This window comes from Erpetoichthys calabaricus, chromosome 2, assembly GCF_900747795.2.
Source record: "Erpetoichthys calabaricus chromosome 2, fErpCal1.3, whole genome shotgun sequence".
Lineage (NCBI taxonomy): Eukaryota > Metazoa > Chordata > Cladistia > Polypteriformes > Polypteridae > Erpetoichthys > Erpetoichthys calabaricus.
This window is the reverse complement of record NC_041395.2, coordinates 304530919-304557685: the sequence shown is the minus strand read 5'-3', so window position 1 is coordinate 304557685 and position 26767 is coordinate 304530919.

Here is a 26767-nt window from a genome sequence, read left to right as displayed (position 1 = left end):
ACTAATTCAGAGTTGTATTACCACTTTCTGCTTGGCAGTTACTTCATCAGGACCCCATAACAAAGGCTGAAGTCACCTGTTTACTCTTGGGGGTAATCTAGTGACAGACAGAACAGGATGGAGTTACTGTGTTACTTCCTTGCCAAAGAACAGCAAGGTTCACAATCAAGAGTGAGGGAGAGAGACATTACTTAAAAACAAAGTGCTTATCTTGCTGAAGAAAGGAGATAGCACCACTTCGAAAAATGCATACTATATTTTTATGCTGGACCACTAAAGTGGACCACTGCATGTAACGTTTTAAAGACTGATAAAGTTAAGGTGCGACCAAAGCCAAGAGTGAGAAATTAATTTGAACAAGCCAAAGTGTTCTCATCATACTTTCATATGTGGCAAAGAAGACGTCTCTGCAGACTCGGAAGAAATAAGGCCAAAGCGGAATCACGATCCTTGAGCCAACAGGAATCAAAGAATAACCCACATAAAGCAAGTAAATTTATTAACGTATCTATTTCTGGTTATTGGTTTTTTCACAACTGACAGTAATAATGTGTGTTCAGTCTTGCAGAATAGCTGTTTGTTGTTGAAAGGAATATTAATATTACCTTATGAATATTCATGTAAATAGTTGTAAGGAAGTGGAAATAGAATTACAGGAAGTCAGTAATTATACAGCATGTTTCACGATTAGTCAGTGTTAGTCCCATCGAAGCAAAGCCTGTAAGTATTATTTTAAGTTAATTGGATAAGTATATAGCGAAGTTAATATTGTTTATTTAAATCGGTAATTATTCGTAATTTGCTTCTTTTCAGTTTCACTCTAAATTCATAACATTGAAAAAAAATTGGAGCAAGGCACTATCTCCTGACTCTATGAATCTTTGTGAAGTAGAGTTTGGCTGCTGTTTAGTTTCTGTTTCAAATACCAAAGACGAGAACAGTACAATGTGTGTCAAGTATAAGTCTTTAGGTGTTGTAGGTTTCCTCTTCTTCATTTAATGGAAAACTAAGTTAACCATCCATGTGTTCAAAGGAGCTGTGCTTGTGAAGCATCAAGTCTAGTCAAGCTGTGAAGAAAATTAGCACTGCTATGAAGGCAAAGGCTAACAAACTTATAACTTGTGAGGGACTAATCCATGTAACCAGCTGAAAGACCAGAACTGTTACTAAAACATTTTAAAGCTGGACCTGGATAAATGTTTCTTTGTGTATGTCTTTAGACAAGAATTAAGGAACAGACTATTACTACATAAGTTGTGCTTTACTACACAAGATAGGGTGTTATACCACTTACCAGAAGACAAAGCCACCTGATAGTTCCACTGCACGGATGCCCTCCATCTGCCTATTGGGTAAAAACATTAACCAGAGTAGTCTTCAGACAAATACTGTATAAGTTTAACTGCTATGATTTTTAAAGCAGGGTAATTTGTTAGTGAGTCTTTGTGATGTGAGCAAAGGAGGAGGTCCGTAGCAACCCTTTATTCACTCATAGTGGATTCTAAAATGGCGAGGAGGCACAATTAAAATTTTACATTTTTCTCAAACCAAGAAATAAAATTCAAACTCATATAAACCATCAAAGCTACAAATTAAGCTTCAGAAATATGCACATTTCATGAAGCAAAACAAAAATGATCCAAAGCTCAATGTTTTTGTCTAAAATGAAAAAACAGATTTACCAGTTCTTAACAGAGTAAGAAAATCAAGCTAACTTAGATACATATTTTTTGTGTTTTTCATTTTTTGTCTTGTATCTATACATGCCCACATGTACGCATCATATTTTATCCTGATTTTATAAATAGACTGTATTATTTTGTTTGTTAGAACAAGCGTGTTTGGGTTATTTGTTGACAAAGAGCCTATCGCTGTGTTCAACAAAGTAAAGATTGATTTGTATATACCTTCGCCTATTTTAGAACCATATTCATAAATTGAAACATATCTCTTCATTGTTCTGGCTTTCTGGCTAGAATGTGAAGTAGAGTTATTCCTACAACAATCCTTCATCTTTTAATCCACTTATCCAAAACAAAAAGAAACCCGTTAACCTTCTTGCACAAAATCTCTATATAATTTTTTACTAAAATCTCTTTAAAAAGTTTGTGATTTAGAATAAACAAGCACAGAACTATCTGACAATTAATAAATATCCTTTGTGGGATAAAAAATGCCATTGTATACCTGTGCCATTAATATAAAGTAAGTCTATCTTTTACAAACATTTAAATAGAAAATATCTAAAAACTAAATTGCTGACTGATCATTTTTTCTGTGACATACACTGCATTTTAAATTTACTTATAGTTATAAGAAAAAGATAGTGAAAACTTTGGGTGTTCTTTCCTGTATAAATGGCTACTAAAATGTGATCAAATCTTCTTCCAAGCTTTAATTAGAACATTACAACATTAGAACACTCTAGACGAGAACTGGCAATTCAGCCCAACAAAGCTCACTAGTCCTGTCCACTTAATTCTTATAAAAAAACATCAAGTCGAGTTTTGAAAGATCCTAAAACTTTACTGTCTACCACACTACTTGGTAGTTTATTCCAAATGTTTATTGTTCTTTGTGTAAAGAAAAACTTTCTAATGTTTGTGCGAAATTTACCCTTAACAAGTTTCCAACTGTGTCCCCGTGTTCTTGATGAACTCATGTTAAAATAAGAGACTTGATCCACTGGACTAATTTCCTTCATGATTTTAAACACTTCAATCATGTCACCTCTTAATTTTCCATCCATCCATCCATTTTCCAACCCGCTGAATCCGAACACAGGGTCACGGGAGTCTGCTGGAGCCAATCCCAGCCAACACAGGGCACAAGGCAGGAACTAATCCCGGGCAGGGTGCCAACCCACCGCAGGACACACACAAACACACCCACACACCAAGCACACACTAGGGCCAATTTAGAATCGCCAATCCACCTAACCTGCATGTCTTTGGACTGTGGGAGGAAACCGGAGTGCCCGGAGGAAACCCACGCAGACACGGGGAGAACATGCAAACTCCACACAGGGAGGACCCGGGAAGCGAACCCAGGTCCGCAGGTCTCCCAACTGCGAGGCAGCAGTGCTACCCACTGCGCCACCGTGCCACCCCCTCTTAATTTTCTTATGCTTAAACTGAAAAGGCTCAGCTCTTTTAATCTTTCTTCATAATTCATGAATAAAGACAGTCTGATTGAACAAATGGCACACAACGAGAATGAATATATTGTTTAATTATTCTTGGTCAAACAATTTAAAGCACCTCTTACCTCTAAGCATAGTGGGTAGTTGGGGTCAGTTGTTCTGTTTCATGACAAAGGCCATTTACTAGTTTGTATTATGATAACCTTTTTCATTTAAGTTCTCTTGCTCTTTTCTTAGTTTTTTCCTTAGGTTTTTCTGGCCTCATAGGGGGATTTTCATCATGGAGGTTTGGATTATAGTTTTATGTTTTGACATCCCTTTGATATTATTAAGTTATACCATTTTATTGACCATATTTGTTTTCTTACGGCTGCCGCCATTTGTTGATATGTTTCCTAGGAAGCGACCCGGAATCATGTGGTACGTGACATCATCACAGCACCCGGATTAAAGGTTATAACTAATGTCCTGTCTTTATGCAAGACTGCGGGTAACTCCTAATACTTTAGTGTTTGAAAAGACTTTGATTTCTTGGTTCTCTGGTTAATTAATTTTGGCACATCTTGTTAACTTTGATTTTTAGTCCATGTTTATGATTTTAAAGATAGATAGTTTTGAACTCCCAGTTTTGATTTTGTTGGTTTAAATGACTCTGCCTCTTCTCCTTTTCAGTTTTTTCATCCTTAGCAGTACAGCTTGAGATTTCCCTGTCTGACGTTTTACCACAGAGATCTGTTGAAGTGCCACCTGACTGAATCAAAAGTAATTTTACAGGGTATTGGAAGAAGAACTATTTAAGCTCATAAAGCTGGCAAAGGCTACAACAGGATTTCTAAGTCATATGTCATTGAAAGAGAATGTACAATGTTCAAGGAAGAGACTTTTTTCATAACAGCAAGCAGTACAGAAATTAGTTAAGGAAATTAGATGAAAGAATGAAAGGCCAGGATGTGAGTAAAAGGCAGCTTGCGATGACACCCCAAATTGAGAAAGTGGATTTTCTTTGAAAGGTATCTGTGAAATCTTTTGAAAAGATACACAATTAATTATTTGTGTGGTTTAAACCAAAACAAACTGTTCCACATTAGGCTTGATGAGATCTTATGCTTTCTGAAATTCTCTCATATACTGTATACTAGATTGTAGAACAGTTTCCTCACAGAATATATCCAGTTCTTGGACAGTCAGTGTGATATTAAAGCTTACAGCTGGAGCAGATAAGGTCAGGCATGCTGTATTTGCCAGTGATGCAGTAGCCCCTCTTGCAACAGATAGTGCCAGCTGGTAAAAGTTATTCTAGATAATAGATAGGCAGTTATTCAGGGAGTTGTGCGTAGCTCTTGTCACACACATGCGTCTTGTGGACAGCTTAAAGGCTCTAGTGGTGGGTATTCCACACCAATCCACAGGGTGGCACTGTATTCTAATGCTTCTTCTCTTCCTTCCTCTGCAGACCAGATGATTGATAACCTCACCACCTCTGATGTCATTTCCGGTGTTTGTCCACCTGGACCAGCCTCTTCTTGCCTGGCCTGCATTTAACCGGAAGCATCACCATCTTGGATAGTCTAATATGAGACTCGCATCCAAAAGCTTCAATATATTTTGCCTTACAATATACAGGGCTATGGTGTTGTCCAAAATCTTTATCTTTGTCTCATTCCCTTTTACTCTCAATCTATTATCTTGGAGAAAAGGCTGCAGTAGAAAGATCTTTCTGAAAAGTATGTCTGACAAGCTGTATTACAGAAACAGTGTTTTGGTGTATTGAGAGGATGAAAAGAATGAGGTTTTTGATATCTAGTATTTATGGCCTGAGAACACATTTTGGGCTGAATGGCCACTACTCCTCAACATTCTATTAATCATTCTTTTGATTTATATTTAGGTAAATATTCCCGGTTTGCTTCTGACTTGCTGGTTTCATCTCAAAAAAGGTGGCCGAGTCTAATGAATTGTGAAAACAAAGGTGCGTTTAATGTGCTTCAAGTGGAAAGAGGTGTAGAAAAGCTTCGTGACTTAGTGGGCTTGAAGTGAATGGAGGTTTTTAGTCCTTGAAAGGCAGCAGGGGGACACGGGTTGAGAAATGGTTTTGTGAAGATACATTGACTGTAAACTTGAGAGATGGATGAAAACTGTTGAACTGGTTAATAGATTTCTGAAGTTAATTTCAGGAGCAGTGGGCAGCACCACTATATTCATCAATATATCCTTTGTAGAGGTCAGGTGCAAAGCCATACTGGAGAAAAAAAGGAAAAACAAACACTTCTCCCTGTAGCCGACAAATAGCGTAGCATAGCTAGGACCCACCTGAGTATCTGTGGTGACTTGACTAGCCTGGTGCCAGTCCTGCCAGTCTGATGAGAGTGTGGAACACTTAGTATTACTTGATTGCCTGGCATTATTGAAGGAGATTTTTTTTTTGCAGTTTTTAGATGATAAATTGTCGACCATTTCAAATTTCTTTTTTTTACTATAGCTGGTACTTCATCACTGGAAGGTACTGAAGGATGAACTCAACGTGTAAACATTTTACTACTAATAGACGTCAGCCCTGCTCAAGTAACAACTGACAAAAAATAGTTCTTAAAAACCTGATGCTCTCAAATTACTTATCTTCTGTATTTGCGCATTTCCCAAAATTGACTGACTTTATATTGCCCCCTGAAATTTTGATCAAACCACATATTTTGGGCTTTGGAGCATTGCATCACTGTTTTGAAATATGAGGGATGAAGGCAAAATGAACACTATTTTTGGCAAAGAAAACAATACTATTGTATGCTTGACTGTGTAATACAGGTGTCTTTTGGATTATTAAATTTTTTTTTATGTGTTATTTCCATTATCACCCATGGTTACTATTCTGTTGGTAGGTTTTCTGGTCATTCAGGTATGGACACTTTTTTCCAACAAGTGACCAACAATATCTCACTGCCATTTTAAAAAGCTTTACTTTTTATTTGTATTCAGTTCTCATCTGTGTATGTTTGATCTTGCTCATCTAATGTACTGCTTTTCTAAAGTAACAATCTTGATGTTTATTTTGGGTTGTAGTAATGTAATTTGTAAAGAATGTCATTCTCTAATATATGGTTTTCAAAATAAAAAGTATATGTTTCCATCCATCCATCAATTTTGAAAGCAGCTTAATTAAGGCCATGTTTACAGCAAGTATTGCAGTTAATGCATTTTAAGTGAAACTCAAGGTGGGAAAATTAGTAATAGAAGCCAAATTTAGCAAATTAAGAGAAATTAAACATTTTGCCAGGAGAAGAAAGTAAAAAATTGCAGATGATAATTTCCCTAGAAAAACAAGCTTCAGAGGTATAAATGGGCCTTTGAAATAACCAAAGTAAAATATGGCTGACAAGGCTGCATATTCCACAGGTATACTACAGTAAAGTACGGTACATAACTGTAGTCTAATTATCTGTCTGCTCCACAAGGCTTATTCCCACCTGGACAAAGGTGGCAGCACTGTGAGCATTATATTTTTTGATTTCTCCAGTGTCTTCAATATCAACCAGCCATCCCCGTTACAGGATAAACTCAGAGATATGCAGGTGGATGAGTCTATGGTGTCCTAGATAATGGATTATCTGTCAGGCCAACCGCATTTTGTAAGGTTTAAGGACTCAGATTCTGATACGGATGTGATCAATACCGGAGCACCACAAAGAACAGTCCTGACTCTTTTTCTGTTCACTCTGTACACCTCGGACTATAAATATAACACCAGGTCATGTCAGTTGATTCTGTACTTATGGGGTGTATTGATAAGGGGGGGATTAAACAGAGTATAGGAGTCAGGTGGAGAAGTTTGTTTCTTGATGTAATTAGAATTGTCAGCAACTTATCATCAGCAAAACTAAGAAACTGCTTATTGACTTTCATTGCACCAAAGACCCTCTATGCCCGGTCACTGTTCAAGCAGTTGATGTTGAAGTGGTCCACTGCTACAAGTACTTGGTGGTTCACATCAATGACAGGTTGGACTGGTTTCATAACACAGAGGACCTATATAAGGAAGAGCAGAGCAGGCACTTTTTTCTTACAAGGCGGCTTTCCTTTAATGTGGGTAATGACATCCTTCACATCTTTTATAACTATGTGATGGCCAGTGCAATTTTCTAGGCTGGGGTGTGCTGGGATAATAACATCAGTTCAAGAAATGCCGGCCGAATCAACAAGCCAATTAAAAAAGTAAGCTCAGTTGTGGGGCACACTGTGGACCTCCTTGGAGGTAGTAGAGAAAGAAAGAATTAAAACAAAACTGAGTGCCATTATGAACAATGCTGCATATCCTCTCTCTGACACACCAACACTAAACACTTTGAGCTAATGAAATTCAGCAGAAGTGTGTCAAGAAACACTGTGGGGGCTCCTTTGACATTTGACACTGTGACTGCCAAGTCAGAAGTTTTCTCTCTTTACATTTTTCTTTCTTTTTAGTCTTTCTGATGGGTATTTATAGTATGTATATGCAGTATATATATATATTTATTTATCTCTCTGTTTATGTGTTTATTTTAAGAGCTTCTGTAAAAAGCCAAATGTCCTCCTTGGGGACAAACAAATATCTATCTATCTATCTATCTATCTATCTATCTATCTATCTATCTATCTATCTATCTATCTATCTATCTATCTATCTATCTATCTTCTGCCTCCACCCCATCCCGTGCTTATCTCTGTGCCACCTGGTGGCATTAGTGAACCAAAGTTTCACCAGTTCACTTCTCCTGCTCCTATCAAATGGTAGTCTGATGCTGTGACTGTCAGTGTTGATTCCGACATCTCTCAGATACCTCTGACATCTCGCTTCAGGGCCAGGAGGAGTAACTTGTTTAAATTAGCAGTTGCACACATCTCCAGTTACCAAGATAAAGCAGTGATTGGATGAAGATAAACAGCATGCAGATATAATGATTTTTTGTATTATCATTTTATCACAAATAAATAAATGGCAAACATTTTCTGAAAATTAACAGCCAGATCAGCAGGTCTAAGAAGTGTGTATTCTGTTCTATTTATACTACAACTGTGACTCACTTATTACTACACAATAGAACACCATCACAATGGAGATGCAATCATATCTGGAGAGGGAACAGTTAATCTGACTTCTTACCAACCAGTATAATCTGTAGTTGCCAGGTAACCATATCAAATGATGGATTTACTGAAAACAGTAGTCTCTGGATCTAAAATAAGAAATCATTTAAGATGAGTTTAGAAGTCAACAGATAGCAAATTTGGTAAACAAATCTGTTAGATTTACTTTTATTTGAATTATATGACTTTTCATAATTTAAAAAATACATCTAGTACAAATAACACAAATATAATATTATACTGTATAGTATATATGTATGTACACAGTATATTTCAGACAGACTCATTAACATTGCTTTTAAATAGCGTGGAAAATCATTTTCTATAGAATGCTATTATTCTATTTCCCAATATCAAAATTCTCTCATGCCTGATTCAGCCAGATATAACATATCATGTCTGAATAGCTTATTTCCTTAACCTGATTGCTGTCCTGACTATTAATGTCAACAAAAAAAAATACAGGTCTTAGAGATTCCATCATTTAACGCACTGACCTCCAAATTCTTTTTTCCAATTTCATTACTAGTGTTGATCAGCAAATTTTGCCAAATCATTATTTGAAGCGAATTTACTATATTTGTGTTTGCCTTTCTTCGTCAAATTATTTATTGATAATTCAGTTACTATCGGGGAGAATTTTTTTCTCCAGCGCCCCATAATGCTTTGCGAGGCTAGTGCGACATATGCCGGAGCTGTAACAGCCAACATTGGATGGGACCCCCCACCCCCCCAGGGTATACAATATAATGCTGATCATTTGCATTACAGACTCTATGGGACTTAGTTAGTGGTAGAACACATAAGTAAATAATACAGGTTCTCAAAATTTTATTTTTATGAAACATATACAGCATAAATAATGAGTTATCTCTGCTTGTTGGCAAATGTGCAGGTTGATCTTCGAATTCCATGTCAGTATAACAGAATGATCTGAGTACCTTATGCATGCATAATTAGCCACATGGAGATAAAAAACAAACCTTGACAAAAACACAGGAGACTCTTTGAAATAACAAAAATAACAAAAGATTTATTAATATTTACTAGGGGGCTCCACCTCTTGCTCGCTTCGCTCGCCAACCGCCGGGGCAGGCACTGGGTGCCCACTGTCTCACGGCTGACCCGCTCAAAGGATGGTGGGGCACCCTTCTGTTAGAGAAAGCCATTGTATTTAAAGAGGTGGTAAATAAAAGAGTATGCAGGATGAGGGCAGAAGACAGTTTGGTCCTTAGTTATTATAGATAGAAAATTAGCTACTTGAGTATTTCACTACAAATATCTATTTTAAATAATCAAAGAAAAAAATAAAACGTAGTAAAAAGTAAAAGTGGAAAAGTAGAAGTAAAAAAGTAAAATGCAATAAAAATGAAACAAAAAATGAAATTACATTAATTTCTGATCAAAAACAATATTTTAAATGACTTTATCCTCTAACTTACACTCTAAAAACACTGATTTTTTGCATTTCTGTTTATATATTGTTCGGGATATTTTTCTCTTTCTCATTTACTGAATGATTCCCTTTTTTTCATTTTATTATAGACAGCTGTTTTTTGTTCATTTTCTCTTTTCAACGTTCATTATCAGCTCTTGCAGCTGTTTATCTATCATGATCTAAAGTTCTTGAATAGATAATTTGCTTTTCTGCCTTGCCTTTATAACCGAATTTGTTGAAGGGCAAGTTAGCAGCACTGAGTGTCACGGGGTGGTACGGATGGAGGATGTATGCAGTAGGAGTAACGATTGGGTGAGTGGTGTGGAGGGGAGTGGTCAAGGCTGAATATTGCAGACACGACGGAAAACTTTTTTACTGTAATGGAGAGACGAGAAGTTTCTGTCTTTTTGATAGAAGAAAAGTCAGCACAGACAGTCTGGAGAGCCTTCAGTATGACTTCAAAAAATAGAACAAGCCAGAGTGCAGCTTCAATCATGACACACCACTTTAAATTTTACGCCTTTAAAAGACCTATGTATTATTTCTGAGGTTTGACAATGATTTCGGCATTTCTGTTTTGTTTGATGAAATATATGATTACACGTTTCTGACAATGTTTGTTCCTCTCATGGAGGCACAGTGGTGCCCCACAGCTCAGGTCACCTTTCTAACCAATCACTGTAAACAGAACTGAAAAAAAAAACAAGCCTTCTCTACCTTATGCGTCGCTCTCTCTCTCTCGCACCTGTGTGTGTGTGTGTGCGTGCGTCTCTCTTTTGCGTGCCTGGAGCGCCTGTGTGCGTGTCTCTCTAGCATGCTGCTGTGTGTGCACACGCCTCTCTCAACCGCTCCTGTGTGTGTGTGCGTCTGTCTCTCTCTGTCTCACGCTGCCTGTACGTGTGTGCCTCTGTCTCTCGCGCTGCCTCTCTCTCACGCTGCCTGTGTGTGTGTGTCACGCTCTCCTCGCTCCCTCTCTTGCTCGCTGCACAGGAAATGCACAGGGAGAGACTGAACATGTACAAACCGAAAGGGAAACTGGCTTGTTTGTATACCAAGTGTGTGGTCGTGAACCGAGGCAAAAGTTTGGCGAACTTTTTGGTCGTAAACCGATTTGTACGTGTACCGAGACGTTCGTGAACCGAGGTTCCACTGTACATGAAAAGTTGCTGCTAACAAACTGCTTTTACATACAACCTGTCTTATCCTATTTAGGGTGATTTTTTTTTCATTAGAAATATTTATTTAAATATGACATTGCAGGTTAAAACATACAGGCTTAATGCATGAAAATGCTTTCAGACTGGGTGTAAAAACCTTCTTGTGTAAATGGCACAGATTTTGCTATGAACCAAACACAAATTTTTTGTAACACAAAAGACTGAGTTTCACTGTGGTTCATTTTGCTTAACACTATCTATACTAATTAATAAAAGGCAAAGCCCTCACTGACTCACTGACTGACTGACTGACTGACTCATCACTAATTCTGCAACTTCCCGTGTAGGTGGAAGGCTGAAATTTGGCAGGCTGATTCCTTACAGCTTACTTACAAAAGTTAGGCAGGTTTCATTTCGAAATTCAACGCGTAATGGTCATAACTGGAACCTCTTTTTTCACAATATACTGTAATGGACGGCAGCTCGATGGCTGTGGGAGGAGGAGTTGAGTGTCACGTTTATATAGATAAATGTTGAAAATAAAGTGTGTGGTTTGGATAAGATTACAAGTTTCTTAACAAGCGACTTATATGTTATGTGGTAAAATATCTTATTGGTAGGAAAAGATGAACTATCCATGGCCAAGGCAATTTGTATATATGACAAGTGTAATTTGTATATATTTGTAATGTACTTTTATTACTATTCCTTTTCTTGTTTTTTAACTCTTATGCCTTACACTGAGTTGACAGCACCTTCAATTTCATTGTTTCTTTTGTAAAAGTGACAATGACAATAAAGATTTATCTATCTATCTGACAATCACCCCATATGTTCTGTTAGGGGTTGAGAGTTAGCAGTTTAGAAGGGTGTTGGTCCAGGAGATTAAACATATTCAAAAATGAGTAACTGGGAAGATAAAGATACTGTCTTTGTAAATGAAACATGAATAAAAAATTGTAATCAAAATTTCAAAGCCAAATGATCAATAACAAGTAAAATATTTAAATACAGAGACTAATAAAAGGTAGTTGCTATCCACAAAACTCGGATAGGAAATAGATTCCACAGCTAACCTTTTAACCTGTTGCACAAATGACATCTTTTAATATTACCATAATTCTCATTATCATGTTACAAACTATAACTCCAATTAACAAATCTATAGATTCTAACTGTTTCAGTAAGCAGAATGCAATGAACTAGGTCAAATGATTGCTACATGCATATGATTTAACCTTAGTAAATGAATGCTGGATGTAATGAAAACACAGACATAAAAATGGATGCTTTATCATTGATTATATCAGCCTTGAAATTCCTGAATTAAACATTTACTTTATGTAGATATGAATTATTGTTAGCATAATTTGATTATATGCCATTCAGTATGCAGAGCATAGGCTAAAATAGAAACATCAATTAGCAATTATAAGTCTTATTTTATAATTAAAATATAATTATTTTTGACAGTGACTCTCCCATGATTACCCGTGGTTTGTTAAATGTAATTAAAGAAAGATCAATTAGGTACAACACGACAAAGGGCTGAAGAGTTTTCTGTCTACATAGACACATTAATTTTGCAGAAGGCATCAACCTTTGGGCTTTTATTTAATCAAATTATGATAGAAGAAATACATATGGCTAGCAATTATGTTTCTACTTTTTAAATATATTGAATATTTCTTTTTATGTGAAAGAGGTGGAAGTTTACATGTGGATAATTTTATTATCCCATGTGATCGTGATAAGGTGTTTGTGACATGATACGTTAATTACATTTAAAATATTTTGTAAAAAGTACAAGATATTCATTTTTAACACTAGAATTACCAGAGCCTATGAAAAAACTCCGGCCCACCTTAAATCCATTCGCACCTCTCCGTCAGCATCTTTTGTCCTGTAAATGGGCCGATTAAGACAAGCAGCAAGCAGCCTGCTATTCCATCCCCCCACTGACACAGAACGTGCACAAAGTTCTCCCAGCTCATGCCTTGATTGATTATCTGGGAGTGAAGTGCTGGAGTTTTAGAGTGGAAATAATAGATCGTTATTTGGAACACATGCATTTCATGTGTGTTCCGTTTCTACAATAATCTGTGTAAATTTATTGTTAAAACAGAAACGTTTTTCATATTTTAGTAGTAAATGACAAAATGTTGGCATAAATGTGTGAAGCCTGAAGTCCAAAGATCAAATAAACACTATCACAAAAGGTTCAAGGACAATACAACAGCTTCCGTGGCGTAGCGGTAAGAGTTGCTGACTTGTAATCAGAGTCCCCAGTTCGAATCCGGACTGCCTCCTATATTTGCCATTTTCAGTAGTGAGCTGCTCTTATTCCACTCTAAAACTCCAGCACTTCACTCCCAGATAATCAAGGGCATGAGCTGTGGAGAAGTTTATGCACATTCTGCGGCAGTGGGGGGATGGAATAGCAGGCTGCTTGTTGCTTGTCTTTTTCGGCACACTTACAGGACAAAAGATGCTGATGGAGAGGTGCGAAGTGATTTAAGGTGGGCCGGATTTACGACTTTTTTCATAGCTTTGGTAATTCTAGTGTTAAATTATAATTCTTGATTAATTCATTAATTTACTGCTTCAAATCTTGCCTAAACTGATAAAGACCATAATGACTAATTTGTATTATCGCTCTATTATAAAAAAAAAAAACTTGGGACGAGACTGCAATGAGATGTGAGCTTCTGAAGAGAGATCTTTGAGAGACAGAGAGACACTTTCACATCCCGCAACACAGGCAAGTCTCTTCATACTTACAGCCTTTGGATGCAAGTCCAAGTACAGAATAGGTTAGAGATAATGGAAGTAGGAAAATTTGAAAGTCTCCAGAAAATGAGAGTAAAGCTCACATTAGCGCCATTAGTGAAAATATTACTCTGTGAAATAATGGAACAGCGAAAAGAGATCGAATAGTGTTTGAGGATGTCTGGGGGAGAAGAGAGACAAGGCAGTGACTTTAAAATGTTCAAAGTGCCGCATGAAATTCAGATCACGTGGGACGGGAGCAGCAGCAAGTCAGCAGCTGATCGTGCAAAGAGGAGGTAAAAAAAAAAGGAATTCATTTCCCATTGTATCACCGTTTAACAGGGGTTTCGGAGGAGTGGGCCCACGTCTCCTTGGGGTGCTGATCTTCACAATGGCGTGTAGTGCTTGGGGGCAGGGGGAGGGTGAAGAAGGAGTTGGCGAGCGAAGCCCCCTAGGTAGTCATTAAATACAACTTGAGATTTATTAGCACTGGACTGTCAGGCAATAATATAAAATAAACATTTTAGAAAAAAAAAAGTTTAAAAAGAATTACATTTCAGACCTTTCTCACTGTTTTAAATCTCAAATGTTATTTAAGAAATGAATCTGCATGCATACAAATATTAAACAGTGTTAAGTGAAGATCATTATTGAAGTTCTTTTTGATCTGTCATCAATGCACTCAATAACATCTCAGTGAAGGGGAGAAAGCACATCCCTACTGGGGCAGTTAGAGATGAGGCATGAGCTGTCAGTAGTGCTGCATCAATATGTCTTCTCTCTGTCAGTGTGCCACATTAAAAAGATTTTAGCACATTTAATGTTATTGTTCCATTTTGCCAGTACTACTTTACTACAATCTACTACAGTCTGTTACAATCTTTTTAATTTATGAAATATCCAAGAGTCCTTAAACTAACTCTAAGAGAAAAAAAATGAGATTCCAAAATTAAAGCCTTCTTCTCTTTTAAAGTCACAAAATATTTTGCCCTATAATCCTGATTTAAATTATTTTTGGATGTATTAAATAAGTGCATTTAAGTAACACTGGTTAAAAGAAAAGACGAAATAAACCTCAGTAAGTAATTCAGTTGCACTAATGTAAGTGAGCATATTTGTATTGTCATGCATGTGTATGAGGGGTTTATTCATTTTATTTTATTTTATTATTATTTTATTCATTATGTCCTAACCCAGGGGTGGGCAAAGTCAGTCCTGGAGGGCCGCAGTGGCTGCAGGTTTTTGTTCCAACCCAATGGCTTAATAAGAAGCACTTATTGCTCAAGTCATTTTAGTTGTCTCGCTTGTTAAGATTTTGATCCCTTATTGCTTATTTTAGTCTTAAACAGCGGTAGTTAGTCTTGGTTTTTAATTGCTCCTTATTAGCAATAAGATGCAAATGACAAAAGAAACCAGCAGTTCTCCATTTAGCTTGTTTCCATTTACACCTGTGTGGATTTATTGTGCACTGTTTCGTTTAATTAAATACTTGGAAGGAAAGTGAAGAGAAAAACGTGAAACACTGAGAATAACTTGTCTGTCTTAGACTTCAAATCATTTGGATGATATCCTTAGAAAGGAAAAAAAATCTAGGATATGAGAATGACCTGACATGGCAGAGTTAACACACTAACAAACCATGAAATTAAAGAATTGACAAGGATTGGTTTTTAATTAAGCAACTGGGTTGGAACAAAAACCTGAAACCACTGTGGCCCCCCAGGACTGACTTTGCCCACCCATGTCCTAATCCCCTGGAGAAGTCTTAAGGGGGGGCTGCCATGGAAAATTACTGCCTACAAGCTTAGCATTTCCCCCTTAGATAGTCACGGCCAACAGTCATGGTGGAGCAATGTGAATTGCTTAAACAACCTATAGCAATCCATCGTGAGACACTTCGCAAACTGTACATGACACCTTTACTGATCTAATACAACAGGGATCAAGAGTCTGAGCGACCCAAAAGGCAGGAATCCATGACACAAAATGTTAAGATACTTTGCTTTGTACTTGAAGTCAACTTATTTTTGTTAATAAAGCATTTTCTACAACTGCTGTTCTGTAGTATAAGACCTTGCCACTTTCATTGATCGATTGTCATTTATAATGTTAATTTTCAAAAAATGCTTGCAAAATCATCCTGATCTACAATTTTTACACTTTGCGTCTCCTTTGGCAAAAACAAAAATCATTGGCATTGGTTAGAAAACCTCCATCTGTGATGAGTCATAGTATATGATGTACTATAAAGAACACTACAAAAACAAGTAATTTTGCCCTTTCTGAGAACTTTTAATCCCAGACAGCATGCAAGACAAAACATATAATTTGTAATGGAATAAAGCATACAGAATCACAATGCAAATAAATGAAAAGCATATAAGCTACAATACTTATATATTGGACTGTACATTGTCTGTGCAGTCTAATTCATTTTAACAGGCTTCACATACCCAGTTTGTTTCTTTTCTATTTTTGGTAAAAAATGAAATTCCTGTCCACTGTTTCATGTGTTTTGACAGTTACTCCATCTAAGACTAGTATGCCAATGGCTTCAATAACAAAGATTTGTAACTCTCAGCTATTTCAATAAATGAGGAGCTAGATTAAGCATGCGGCAAATGTTATAAATAACAAACTGAAAGCCTGTTAGGTCTATTCAGAAAAGTACCATAAGTGTTTTCTAGATACACCCAATTCTTAAATGCATTGGTAAAGCCCATCCAGCAGAACCCTTTCATTTATATTTATTTGCTTAGCAGGTGCTATTACCCAAAAGTGATCAACATAACAGACTAAATATCAGTCTGGTCAATTGTTTGGGGGTAAGTGTTACTGGACAAGGTTACAAAATCGATCATGCAAATAATTATTATTATTTCATTATTATCACAATTAAAGAGCTTGGATCAGAATGCTAGCTACATACAACTCCTAGGCCACCCTGAAACAACCATATAGGGACTGTGCAAATCAGCTTCATATTTATGCAGTCACGATGCTGCAGAACGTCATTTGCTGGTAGAGCAGCCTCACACCTTTTGCCTCTAGTCATTACCACCTGCAGTTAAAGAGTCCAATGGTAAAATTCACAACTAAATGTGCCAAGAGCCTGTCCATAATTGTACTGCCTTTGCTCTGTGCTTTGGGGTTCAGGAAAACAGGTCTAGACTGCATGCAATATGATTGCTGTTACAATGAATAGTATAGGAGGAGGTGGAGGAGGAGTAGGTTGAGAGCATGCGCTGATTATAGCACGTTGCCAGACCACCACATGACGAACCACCCGGATAGGACCCAAGTGCAGCCATGCAATGGGGAAACCTCAGCAATATAGGCAATATGAAAAACTGTGGGTTCAGTCAATTACCTTACCAACAAGACAGTCATCATGTACAGCACCATCAGTAAGTCCTCTGCCAACACTACTTTGTTTCAGAATTAAAAAAGTATGAGTTGACTCAGGTTACTGAGCCACGATGTTTGTCAGTCTCATCTTGGCATCACAGGTGACTTGTGCATTAATGGAAAGTCACTGCTTACTGCCTACAAAAGTAATTTCATTCTCTCAGTTATGTTAGAAAATTGGACACTACTGCAGATTTTCTTTTTATGTTGGCAAAAACATGTTATGTTTTAAGTATGTACACCCACATCATACGGAAAATGAATGTCATGCCCTGTCAGTCGGTTGAAGGTGAAAGGGCTGAGATTTTTTTTTTTTTCTTTATTTCGCCTTATACAATTTCTTGTATTAGGAATTTATTAGTTTTCGCATACCCCTTGGAATCAGAGCGCAGGGTCAGCCATTGTACAGAGCCCGTGGAGCAATTACAGGTTAAGGGTCTTGCTCAAGGGCCCAGCAGAGTAGGATCTCTTTTGGCAGTGACAAGGATTCGAACTGGCAACCTTCTGGATACCAGCACAGATCCTTAGCCTCAGAGCCACCACTCCGCCCTAAAGCCCTATTCCTGACCTGCCAGCCAGTTCCACAGGAACTAACAACAGATAGCCAACACAAACTGATGAAAAAACAAAAGTGCAAATATGCAGCATTGGCCCACTTAAAAGGAAATTAAAGTACAGTCTATACATTATATTAATCAATTTTGAAGATTAATGAGTTTGTCACATCAATGCACATTATAATAACACCTGGTAATATGAATTATTAGACACATTGGCTGGTTTGGCTGCATTTCCCTACTTGATCAAGGGTGTTGTCATTTCCTACTTTTCTCCGAAACGTTACATATGGATGGGTCAGAGTTACTATAAATAAACACATATTCTCACATCAAGTCTTCTTTTATAAATCCCAACTTTTGCATACGCACATTTCAGTCCTCTTTTTGTGCATACATAAATATTATAACTCTGACCCCTGTTTTGGATAAGACACCTTTTAAAACACCCTCTAAATTCTGTATTTGCATACTTCCTCTTCAGCTTCCTTTGTCTCTTACACCCACCATCCCTACTCACTATCCCTGTCTCGGCTTGTGCTCGTCATTTTCTCACCAGCTAACTATTTTTTCCAAGTGGGTTTAGTTTAGCTTGCAACTGTTTGTCAGAGGTTATTATGTTGTGTTGACCCCTTAGTAGTTTGTAAACCTTGATGGACACAATGGTGAGTGAGAGACATAACAATATAGGTCTTTTATTTAAAAGGTGCAAAAAATGTTGCAAAGTTTATTGACAAATGAAGTTAATTGGCTAAAGAATAAATTAAACAGGTCAATAAAATAATTAAAATGTTCCAGTCAGATCAAAAGAATAAAATGAGTAAAATCCAAGAAAGTAGTGAAACTCTCACAGCCCCAAGATGTTCCCAGCGGCTTTCATCGTCTCTGCACTGTGGCAAAAGAGTCCCTTACTGCCTCACCTTGCCATTTTGTACTGCCAAGGGGTATTCCTAGCAGTTATCTGCTACCGTCCCTGGCTTTTGATGGCGAGTCCTGCCTCGCATTGTGCTTGTTGTATTCAAACTGGGGATTAATAAATCCCACTGCACAACCTTCTTGACGTATTGCCAGCAGATATTCACTGCCTGACCCCGACTCACTCACCAGTCTTTTGAAATTCAAAGTTCATGAAAATTCCCTTCTCTTCTCTTTTTGGATTGCTGTCCTTCCGCACGACGATCACACTCGTCTTACTCCTATTCATCTTGGATGACTCCACACAACTGACCAGTCACCACCCAATCCCTTCAAAAATGGACCTCCCTACTATTATGTTTTAAAGTGTTTCTGTCCTCATTATTCCCTTTCCGTCTCAGCTGCTGTCCTGTAATTAACCACCTGCTCCCTTTCAACAGTGAGTTTTCAATAAAATTCAGACCAGCAGATGAAGAGTGCTTTCAGCTGTACGCAAACCTCTTTAAATAAGTAAAACCAGCTTTAAAAAGAATTCAATCAATAAGCCTATGGCTTGTCTCATCACACTCTTGACATACACTCTTAATAATACAGGTGCCAGGGTGGTTCTTCAGAGTGATGCCATAGGGGAACAGAACCATTTTTGGTTTCCAAATGACCCGTCCATCCACATGAAGATTCCAGAAAGATCCTTTACTTTTTTAACTCTGTAACAGGCTCCATAAAGTAAATACCCATGAAAACATGGTAACAGATTTGTGAAATAACAATGGCTATGATTTTAAAAGGACTCTTGCTGCATATGTATAGTAACACTGGCTCAGTCCAGGTTTCTCGCCAACCCCTCAAACAACCCGCCAGTGCTACACGCTGTTGTGAAGAGGGGGGCTGAAGGCACACCAAGAAAACACGGTTTCTCTTCTGAAACGCTTCTTAAATGGTGATACAATGGGAAACATATACAGTTTTTTTACCTCCTTTTTGCTCGATCAGCTGCTGGCTTGCTGCTACTGCCGTACCGCACGATCTGCATCTCATGTGGCGCTTTGAACGTTTAAAAGCCTGTACTGCAGCTGTTCTTTTGTCTCACTGCCTTGTCTCTCTTCTCCCCCAGACATCCTCAACCACTATTCGATCTCCTTTCGCTGTTCTGTTATTTCATCGAGTAATATTTTCCATTTGTTTGCGCTAATGCAATATTTACTATCATTTTTTTGAGACTTTCGAATTTTCCTACTTCCATTATCTCTAACCTGCTCTGCATGTGTATTGCTTTGTCTTTTTCCTGGTAAAATCTCTTGGCACAAAATCTAGTCTTGCAGGATGGGCTGATTATTATTTTCCTTATTTTCAGAATTTGCACATAGATTATTTTTGTTCTTTTTTGCTTTCTTTTTCATTTTTTTCTCTCAAACGCTTTTGGGTCTCTTTTTGATGCCCTGCTCTTTTTTCTTCGCTTAGTCGTTGATGTGTCATCTAGAATGTATAAAATTTTTAAGAGCTGAGAGCACAGGAAGTGTGTCTACCAAAAGCATTCCAACAACTGAGAGGTTAGATGACCGTGGTCTTGTTTGAAAATGGTTGTAAGTATGACGTGACTTGACTGTCTTGCGGGATGTGAAAGTGTCTCTCTGTCTCTCTTCTCTGTCTCTCTTCAAAAGATCACGTCTCGTCGCAGGAAAAAAAGTCTTGTCTCGTCCCAAGATTTTTTGAATAATAGAGAGATTAGGATGTTTTTCAAAGCACAAAGAACCAACTTCATATGCAAAGAACTCTTCCCAGAATGAAATGGTGTTTGGTCAAGCAATGGTTCAACAAGGAACCACACAACCCGGTAAAGAACCATGGAGTGCCATTTAAGAACTAAGAGTGTACTTAGTACAGGACTAATGTGCCCCCACTGTTATGTCTGCTGTCCCAGTGATTTTATATTTCATTGTGAATAAAAGTTTTGTGTATTATTACTTTAGTACATTTTTTAAACATGTAAGCATTTATATTTGCATGCAAGTGTGAAGAAAGGTTGCAGATTGTGATGTTGTCAGCTGCCACTACACTCCCTTCACCAATTCTGAGACAGTTAATTTCTCTTAAAATATTCTTCTTCATCTAATATTGTTCATATATTTTGTTTGAAATGTGTAACTTGGTCTGTTGATTTGTTCTGCTTCCACTTTTTCCATTAAATTCTTTATCTTTATCATCAATTTCATTTCCACAGTACTCATGTGATTCTTGGTAGTTTTAGACACTGTTGAATCTGTTGGATTTATCTCTGTCAGATTTGTCTTTTTTGTCATTACAGATTGATCCATCTATTACTGTCAAGAGACATTTTTTCTTAATGTATCTGCATAAGGTGACAGCATGCAGAACAGTATTTGGCTAGCAACAAAAGTTTAAACAATTAAAACATACCTGGATGTAAATACTTTCATTTTGGGAAGTAAGGAGTGTTCTTCATTAAACATTTTTATAACAAGTCACCACATAGTATCTATCATATGTGTAAGAACTGTGTATCTCTTATGAAGACCCATTTAAGAGGAACATGACATTAGATGTTACACCTCCACACTTTTTCCATTCCACCCTTAGCTAGGAAGACCAGGATCCATAAGAAGACTGTTGACCTTGCCTTACACTTTCAGTTCCTCCCTTTTCCAGTCCTAAGCATTTAAATCACAACCACAGTTGGTATGGTGGATTAAGAAAGTATTCAGACCGCTTCATTTTCTGCAGACTTTTTCCTGTTGTACATTTTATTTTAAAAGGATAAATTTGCAATTTTTATCTATCAGTCTACAACTATAACCCATAATGACAAAGTGAAAACATGTTTTCAGAAAGGTTTGCAAATTTATTAATGATCAAAAATCGTAAGCTCTCTTTCATATAAGTACCCAGACCCTTTGCTGTGGCACCCCAAATTCTAATCAGAGGTATCCTGTTTGCTTTAATTCTCCTGGAGATGTGTCCAGAACTTAATTGGATTCCACCTGTGGAAAATTGAATTGATTGGACCTCATTAAGGAAGGCACACACCTTCATTTATAAGGTCCCACCATTCCCACTGCATTTCATGACAAACATCAATCCATACAGTCTATGACCTCTCTATAGACCTCTGCAATCAAATAATGATGAGGCATAGATCAGGACAAGAGAAAAAAAAAAACATTTCTAAAGCTTTGAGTCTTCCCAGGAGCAGAGTGGCCTCAGTAGCTGTGAAAAGGAAGATGTTTGGAATAATCAGGACTCTTTTTTTTTTTTTTTCTTAATATATTTTCTTAATTTTTATTGTAATCATTCCATACAAATAGATCAATTTATAACCAAACAAATTAAAGACAAATCAAACCCCACCCCTGAGAAGGAGAGCTTAGCTAAAGGAGAATTGCTTAGGGCTTTTTAATAAGACAACATTAAGCAAAGGAAAGGGAGAAATAAATATATATGTAAATAAGAGATGGAGAAGGGAATTAAATGCAGTAATAGTTATTTCTCTTATTCTAAAATAATATTGATCAGATCCTGCCAGGTTTTGAATAAATTTTGTACAGATCTTCTAACTGAGGATTTGATTTTTTTCCAATTTCAAATAATATAAAACATCGGTTTTTCCACTGACTTATCAGAGGAGAGTTAGGATTCTTCCAATTTAACAGAATAAGTCTGTGTGCCAAAAGTGTAGTGAATGCAATCACCGTTTGCTTGTCCTTTTCCACTTCAAGTCCATCTGGAAGAACACCGAACACAGCTGTTAGTGGGTTGGGAGGGATTGTGACCCCAAGGCTGTCTGAAAGGCACTTAAACATTTTGTCCAAAATGATGTTAATTTGGGGCAGACCCAGAACATGTGACCCAGTGAGGCAGGAGCTTGGTTGCAGCGTTCGCAGGTTGGATCTTGCCCTGGAAACATTTTGGACAGTTTTTAAGCGAGACAGATGAGCTCGATATATAATTTTTAGTTGATTAATTCTATGCTTTGTGCATATGGAGCTCGAGTGAATTCTCTGCTTTGCTACCTTCCACTCCTTTTCTGACATATTGATTAAGAGATCTTCTTCCCAATGTCCTCTTGGATCTTTGAAAGGTAGGGACTCTAATAGGATTTTATATAATGCGGAAATGGTGTTTAATTCCTCGGCATTGAGCAGTATTTTTTCCAGCATTGTGGAGGGTGCGAGGTGGGGAAAATCGGGGCAATTTCTGTTTAACAAAATTTCTAATTTGAAGATAGTGAAAGAAATGGTAGGTTGAATAACCAGGACTCTTATTGGAGTTGCCCTTCTGGCCAAACCGACAACCTGGCTGAAGGGCCTTGGTCAAGTACGTGATCAAGAAAGCAATGACCACTCTAACATAGCGTCAGAGGTTCTCTGTTGAGATAGGAGAACTTTTTGGAAGGATAATCATCTCAGCAGAACTCCATCAATCAGGAATTTGTGGTAGAGTGGCTAGATTATTGAATAAAAAGCATTTAAAGGAGTCTGAAAGCATAAGAAAAAATATTTTCTGGTCTGGTGAGTCAAAAAATATGCTCTTTGGGCAGAATTCCAAATACTACTGTATTTCTGGTGATGACAAGGCACTGCACATCACCTGCCTAATTCCATCCATAAAGTGAAGTCTGGTGGTGGCAGCACCATGTTATGGGTGTGTTTCTCAGTGGCAGAGACATGATGACTGGTCAGAATTGAGGGAAGGATGAATGTTGCCATCTACAGAGAGGTCGTTGCAGAAAGCCTAAACCAGAGTGCACACGACCACAGACTTGGGGGGTGGTTGACATTTCAGCATGACAATGACCCATATATCATACAGAAGAGACAACGATGGAGTGGCTTTGGGACAAGTCTCTGATTCTCCTCAAGTGGCCCAGCCAAAGTCCAGACTTAATCCTCATAGAACATCAGTGGAGAAACCTGAAGATGGCAGTTGACAGACGATTCCCATCCAATCTAATGAAGCTGGAGAGGACCTGCCAGGAAGAAATGTTATAAACTGCTCAAATCCAGGTGTGGAAAGGCTAGTAGAAACTCAAACAAGATTCATAGGTACTACTACTAGTACTGAATTAAGGATCCAAATACCTATATGAAAAAGAGATTTCAGTTTTCAATTTTTAATAAATTTGCAAACATTTCTGAAAACTTGTTTTCACTTTGTCATTATGGGTTATTAAATGTAAATTAAAGGGGAAAAATGGCAAAAGTATCCTTTTATAATTAAATCTACAACACAATAAAGTGTGCAGAATGTGAAGGCATCTGAATACTTTCTAAATCCTCTGTATCAGTTGTCAAATAACATTTGAGGAAGGTGCATCGGTGTTGCCGTACTTATATTTTCCATTGTCTTTACAGCTAAATTAGCAATGTAGGGTGATTACAACATTGGACTTCAAACCCTGAGGTTACAGGTTCTAATTCCACTACTGTCACAGTGTGACCCTTAGCTAGTCACTTGACCTGCCTGTGCTCTAATTAGAACACCAAAGGAAATGTAACCAATTGTATCATAAATGTTGTAAGTAAACTTGTATAAAGATGTCAGCCAAATAAGTTAATGTAAACAGAGTTATTTTGTGCAGCCCTTTTCATATTATCCTTGTACCTCTTGTTCCACACATTCAGAAACTATAATAGGAGTTCACCAATGTTAAAGCAGCCCCATGGACAAGTGTAGTTCTTAAATCGTTTCTGCCTATTGGATTGGTCACAACTATTCTCCACTGATATTTTAAAGTGGCTTTACAAAGAACTTATAGCCAGAGAATGTTTATTACAGTTGAATATCTTAAAATAACATTCATTTAAAGTGACAATACAAAAAAAATGAAAGATTTTACTTTGATTTTGCATCCTAGCAATATGTGAAAATATCCAGGAGGAACTGGAGAAAAGTTCAAAGAAAGTTATCATGTCAGCACACGACCACAGAGGGCCCATGCTAGTGATTTCTGCTACTGCTGGAAGGTATTTTTTTTCCTACTGCTTTGCAAAGTTATGTGGAATGCTAGTAAAATTTAATTATCATCGATTGAAACTGTATTATTTCAGAAAGGCCTTTTCTGTTTTGCTGTGACTATTTCATGCATATTTTCATCCAGAAAAAATCCATACATTTTTTGTGAAATATGTCTCTTGGCTCCTGCTATTGTGAAAGCTGTCAGAATCTTGTTTCCTTTTTACACCTTGATTTCCATATTCCACTTTACAAGTACAATGTACTGCTTTAATTCAAAATTCATTTCTGTGGTGACAAGAAGTATGAAGGAATAACAGGAATGTCAAAAAATAAGAGATGTGGAGCAAGGCACTAAAGTTTATACCATTGTAGAGTTCCACACTGTGGATTCCTTGGTATCGGCCAAAAAGAACATGTTACCTTGGGTGTGAGAATAGACTTAATTAATTGATTATTTCATATGTACAGGAAATAAATTGCAATAATTAATCTTCCGGGCTTTCAATACAATCCAGACATTCCTGTTAAGGGGTAAGCTTGGAGATATGCAGGTGGATGAGTCTATGGTGTCCTGAATAATGGACAATCTGTCAGGTGGACCACAGTTTGTGAGACTGTAGGACTGTGTTTCTGATATCGGATGTGACCAATACTGAAGCACAACAAGGAACAGTCCTGTCTACTTCAATCTGTACAACACCGACTATAAATATAAGATCAGTTAATGGCACTTGCACAAATTCTTAGATGACTTAGCACTCAAGCGGTGTATGGGTATGGAGGATGAGACAGAATATTGGAGTCAGGTGGAGTAGTTTGTTTCATGGTGCAAAGTGAATTGTGTGCAACTTAACATCAGCAACACCATAGAACTGGTTACTGACATTCACCAAACCAAAGACCCTCTAAGTCTGGTCACTATTCAGGGAGTTGATGTAGAGATGATGCACTCCTACAAGTACTTAGAGGTCCACATCAATGACAACTTATACTGGTCTTGCTACACAGAGGAGTTATATAAGATAGGGCAGAGCAGACACTTCTTAGTAAGGAGACAGCGTTCCTTTAATATTTGAAGTAACATCCTTCACATCTTCTACAACTCTGTGATGGCCAGTGTGGTTTTCTATGCTGGTGTGCTGGGCTGGCAACATCACTTCAAGAGAGGCTCACCGAATCAAGAAGTGAAAACCCCTGGAGGTCGTGGCAAAGAAGAGAATTAAAACAAGCCTGAGTGCCTTTATCAGCAATGCTGCACATCCTTTCTCTGACACACCAACACTGAGGACTTTAAGACAATAAATCATTAAATAGAAGTGTGTCAAGAAACCCTGCCAGGGCTCATTTATACAAACAGCCAGAAGGTTTCTTTCTTTTTAAATTTTCTTTCATTTTTACTCATTCTGGTGTGTGTTCAAACCATGGTGTGTATGTACATTTTTTATTTACATATTTATTTATTTAAAGAGCTTCTGTAAAAAGCCAAATGTCTACCTGGGGACAAATAAAGGTCTATCTATCTATCTATCTATCTATCTATCTATCTATCTATCTATTCTATCTATCTATCTATCTATCTATCTATCTATCTATCTATCTATCTATCTATCTAAATGTACTTGAATTGTTCTAAATGCATAGCCTTACAATATAGGAATGGCAGAAAATAAGCATTGTCTGGAATTTTCAGAATTCAGAAATAAGCCAATCAATGTTATTCATCTCCACTATGCATCCATATTCAGCACTTTAATGCTTTACATGTCACAAATGTAACAACCTTCTTGAAAACAATGGATGTTATGAGGTGGGAATTCAAACATTTTTCCCCTTTTTGTAAGGGGGCAGTCTTTTCAGGTGTGCACTTTCTGTGTCTTCACAGCTGGCAACTCCCTGCAGTCGATTTCCCAATCTCTTCCCAGTGGTTTAACACTAATCCACATTGGAATTTTTTTCAATACAAGTAATATTGTTGTGAGAATAAAGTAACAATGCTTATTTTCTGTTTACATGGTCAAAGTTCTCAGCAGCCTGATAATGTTGAAGGATATTAAATCTTCTACAACTTTTCATCATATGTAGATAATTCTGCATTACTTTTTGTTAAAATTAAGTCCTGTAGAATGCAAAAATTACATTAGGTATTTTTATGTTTTGTTTTTGGCCATGGGATTACTAAAGGATTTGCTTATCCAGAACAAAACCCTTTTGGTTTCAGGCCCCTTGATCATAGTATATGTTATCAAATTGGACATTGACTTTTACTGTTTTAAAAATTACAGTACAGAAG